The following is a 5,324-nucleotide window of genomic DNA, read 5'->3' on the forward strand; positions in this document are numbered from 1 at the left end:
TCTGGGCAGCCTGGTCTGGTGGTTGGTGACCCTGCACATAGCAGGGAAGTTGAAATGAGATGATCATTGTGGCCCTTTTCAACCCAGGCCATTCTATGATTCTATGATTTTATGATTGTATGAAACTTTTTAGCAGGATCTGCTATTTAATCAAGAGGAAATACTTTCAAACTAAAAGAGGAGAAATTTAGATTGGATATATGGATTTTTTTACAGTAAGGGTGGTGGGGTACTGAGACAGGTAGCCCAGAGAGGAGGTGGATGCCCCATCATTAGAGACATTCAAGATCAATCTGCACAGGGCTCTGAGCAGCCTGATCAGCTGTAGGTGTCTGTGTTCACTGCAGAGGAGTTGGGCTACTTGGCTTTGAGGTTCCCTTCCAATTCAAATAATTCTATGATTCTATGATGAGTCTGTGATTAATTTTTTTTACCTGAGCTACTTTCTCTTTCCCTTAATTTTAAACTAAGAGAAAAACATTATGAGTATTCATAGAAGCAGTTAGAAAACAAGAGCCTTTTCGTCAACCTTGTTTTCTTGCTTCTTTTACCGGTGCGTGACATCTCTGTCTTGTCTGTCTGATGTGTTCTCACTAAGGTTTCTCATAGTTGTGGGCTACTTCCTTCATGTCCAGCTGCTTGGCCTTTGAGAAATCTGGAAACAGCTCGTAATCTTTCTTTGCACGTAGAAGGTAAAATAGCAGTGTTCTTATTTTCATGGCAACTCATTGATAAAGAAAATGTCAAGACAGAACAAGCTATGGCATTTTGGTATAATAATCAATAATTCTTTTTAGTGATATTTCCCTGAGCTGGGGAATACTAACATGGAATGAAAGTATGTAGAGAAGGGAAACCGTAGAATAACAAATCCACAGAAGGGATTTAGTTTTATTAAAATTCACGTGTAATTTTATAACTGCGGTTGTTCTAAGGAAAGACATCTATGGAATGAAATTGACACCAACACCATACCTGCTGAGAATCAGAATTTGAGCAGAACCAGATAAGTACTTGCAGTCAAGAGACTGAGAGATTGGCAATCCTAATTGTGCTGGTTTTGTTTGGCCTTTAGTTATTTATTTTAAATGGCAGAGAAATTTGAAGTGCCTTTGCATTCAACTTCTTAGTCCAGTCTGACATATAAAGCAAGTGTTTGTCATGCACCTGTCTTTCTCCTGAGTGGAACTGTGTGACATGATGACCTATTGTACCCAGTGCAGTGATATCTGATGTTCTGCATTCTCTGGGTACAACCTGTTCAGTGGCAATGCAAAGTGTGTTCACATAATTAAGCACGTCTTTGTTCTTAAACTTGAAGTTGTGAAGCTCTGATGAGGGCCTCCAGGTGCTCTTGTAATGTATTAAAAGCAAGAAGAGGCAGGCTATCCCAGCCTCTCTTTATGTTAACCTGTTTAAGCATAGCTAGTTCCAAGGAAAATTCTGGGCTGTGCAGTAAATCATTCTCTGCATAGCCTTCAAAAATAAACAAATAGGAATATCTACAATTGCAAATTGCAGACTTGCTCAGTTTTGATTTCTTCATTCCTACTGGTAATGCTGAATTTGTTAGGATAAATGAAAAGCCTCATTTTTTTTTTTTTTTGTTGGTTGGTGGTTATTTTTCCAAATCAAATTAATTGATAAATCAATTATCATTTCTTTCAAGCTCACAGCAACACTATTTTTTTTTTTTTTGTATAAACGTATTGGTGTGACAGTATATAAATGCATATTTATTCAGCTGACTGAAATTAATTCCTGTATTCCTAATGAAGCGTTTGTTGAAATGTAAGTGAAGAAAATTCAGAGGCCATTCAAGCTGGAAATCTTATTTATTCATCATCTGAGCTGCAATCAACAGGGCTAGAAGTGGAGAACGAAGGTGATATATTATGAAAATGAAATTAAAATAACCTTATTAACATTGGTAATGCCACATATGAAACTACATGTAAGATGCTATATTTTGAATCTAATTGGGCTGTACAGTACAGAATCTCTAGTTTTGGTGGTTATTTATGAATGTAAAAGGTCAAACTTATTATGAATCAGATATTTACAGGCAGATCAGATATGTACCAAATGATTGATTATATCACAGATTATTATTTTGTTGCATTGTGGAGAATGTACGTAAACACAGGCTCTCTGCAATGCAGTGAAACAGTAATTTGTGTAACAGTCATTGTCTCTGGGTTATTTCATTTTCACACATTATTTTACATTGAAAGTCACCTTCCTGATAGGACTAAGCATTAAAGATGTGTTATATAAGCTCAGCCTGTTTCCTGCACTTCATTCACAACCTTTCTTGTTTCTTTTTCATTTTTATGTATCAGTAATAAAGTTGCTGAGGAGTAGAATGTATTTGCAGTTTAATTTATGCAATTAAATTCAGAAATGGAGATTGTAAAGCAATTTTACTTATCTGTTGAACAATTCTCATATTTATATCACTGGATGTAACAAGTTAAAAGATTTTATATTTTTGTTGTTTCTTTCTAATGTTATTTAAGTCTTAGATCAAAGCTGTTCCTTCCCATTTTTTTACTCATTCATTTGATGATTTTTTTCCAGTGAAACTCCAATTTCAAATCTTCTGCTATTACAGAATGTCACAACAAATATTCTTGCATTTGGTGTATCCACCAGAGCTCTCTTCCATTGAACTCCAGTTAGTTTAACCTCTCCATTATCTCCTCTTCTATTGGAAAGGTAAGATATGTTAAATCAGTTCAATTTCATCTTGAAAATATCAGCTCTAATATGTGTTTTCTCCCATTCTGTCTCTTCTCCCTCTTCTATGAGCTTTAATTTTGAATCTTTTTATCACAGAGAATCAACTTTGAATATTACTTTTAAGAATTTATATTTTTTCTTCTGGTCTCACATGATTCACTTATCACAGACAGAAATTGCAATACAAAAGTAAATCCCATTCTTCAATTCCTGAGACAGTTGTTACTTAGAATATTTCCTTGGAATTTGAAGAGGGCTTGTTCAGCATTGAGGTGAGAAGGTAAGGGGAAGACCTTGTTCCTTTCTGCAGCTACTCATGGGAGGATGTCAGGGAGATGGAGGTTGCAACAGGGAAATCCTGACCAGATATTGTAAAAGAACTTTTAATCACAAGGAGGATCGAAGTGTGATACAGATAATCTGAAGAAGCTGTGGATGCTCAAAACATGGAGCAAGGCCCTGGGCTCATTGAGCCGATTGACTCTGCTCCAAGAGGGCTGTGTACAGAATCACAGAATCACAGAATCGTAGGGGGTGGAAGGGACCTCCAGAGATTATCGAGTCCAACCCCCCTGCCAAGCAGGTTCCCTACACCAGGTCGCACAGGTAGGCGTCCAGGTAGGTCTTGAATATCTCCAGAGAAGGAATCTCCACAACCTTCCTGGGCAGCCTATTCAAGCGCTCCGTCACCTCACCTAAAGAAGTTCTTGCGCACATTTGTGCGAAACTTCCTATGCTGCAGTTTCTGGCTGTTTCCCCTTGTCCTGTCTCCACACACTGCTGAAAAGAGTCTGGCCTCGCCACTCTGCCCCCCACACCTTAGATATTTACAGAACTGGATCAGGTCCCCTCTCAGTCTTCTTTTCTCAAGGCTAAACAGACCCAGTTCACATAGCCTTTCTTCACAGGGGAGATGCTCCAGGCCCTTCACCATCTTTGTGGCCCTCCGCTGGACTCTTTCCAAGAGATCCCTGTCTTTTTTGTACTGGGGAGCCCAGAACTGGACACAGTACTCCAGATGAGGCCTTACCAGGGCAGAGTAGAGGGGGAGGATCACCTCCCTCGACCTGCTGGACACGCTCTTTTTAATGCACCCCAGATTGCCATTGGCCTTTTTGGCCATGAGGGCACACTGCTGGTTCATGGCCAATCTGTCATCCACCAGGACACCCAGGTCCCTCTCTGCAGAGCTCCTCTCCAGCAGCTCATCCTCCAACCTGTACCGGTGCATGCAATTATTCCTCTCTGGATGCAAGACTCTACACTTATTTTTGTTAAACCTCATATGGTTTCTTACTGCCCGGCTCTCCAGCCTGTCCAGGTCTCGCTGAATGGCAGCACAGCCTTCAGGTGTGTCAGCCAATCCTCCCAACTTCATATCATCAGCAAACATGCTGAGGGTGGCCACTATCTCCTCATCAAGGTCATTGATGAAGATGTTGAACAAGACTGGACTCAGCACCGAACCTTGGGGAACACCACTAGTTTCAGGTCTCCAACCAGACTCTGCACCACCAGTGATGACCCTCTGTGCTCTGTACCATTGACCTCTGAGCATCCTGTCCAACTTCAACACTTCTGGGATTCTCTGAGGTGACTTGTCCAAAGCAAAGCTAAATTGATAAGCTCTTTTTACTGATTTATCTATCTTCTTTTTTCTTTTCAGTAAGGACAATACAACGAAACAATACAATTTACACACAGCTGCAGGCTCCTTTTCCAGCCTGAAATTCAAGCTTCTTTTCTCCATTGTTAAATATATCCAAGTTATTACCCTGTTTGTATCATAGTCTTTGTCAAGAATTCATGTGGTTCAGTTCTCTCTGACCTAATCCACTAGACTTATCCCACATAAAGTACAACACAAAAAAAAAGCTACTCTGTTCAAAGGAATAAAATGTTCTTTCTTTCAGTTCAGAGGAACCCTTTGATCTAATGAACTAAATTATTTGAAAACGTTTGGATAGGACAGAAACTTCCAAGCAGGAGTGGAATAGTTTGGTTTTAAAGCATATGACTGAGTTGTCATGAAGAAATGGCAAAGGAGAGAACCAGAGATTATTTTTGCCACTGCTGTTAATGACACAAGGATTGTACAAGGTTAGTGATACAAAAGGAGTGTTGTCTACATGAACATCACAATATTTGTTAAAATCATAGACAACTAATTCTAGGCCCATCCTCTTTCTTGCAGATAGGTGGTCAATGAATCTGCTGCCTGTCCAATGGCCTCCAGTGAGTCGGATGTCAAAAGGAGATCATCAATATAATGATCAAGTTCACTTTATTTGACTGTTCCCAATTTCCCAGGCCACACACCACTAGGTTATGGAAAAATGTAGGTGCATGCACGTACCCCTGTGGCAGGATCTGAACGGTTCACTGCCTGCCTCCCCATGTAAATGCATACTGGTCTTGTGATTGTTCAGCCATGGGAAGCAAAGGCATTCAGCAAGCACTCAGCCACATGTGCTCGGCCTCTGGGAAGGAAGGAGCGCTCCGCCCACTGCTGTGCTATGGGGCAATGCTCCTCCTGCCTCTCATCACTTCCTGTTGGGCTCCAGGTGGAGATGGGAGAAAGG

This window comes from Meleagris gallopavo, chromosome 1 (assembly GCF_000146605.3).
Source record: "Meleagris gallopavo isolate NT-WF06-2002-E0010 breed Aviagen turkey brand Nicholas breeding stock chromosome 1, Turkey_5.1, whole genome shotgun sequence".
In the NCBI taxonomy this organism is placed as follows: domain Eukaryota; kingdom Metazoa; phylum Chordata; class Aves; order Galliformes; family Phasianidae; genus Meleagris; species Meleagris gallopavo.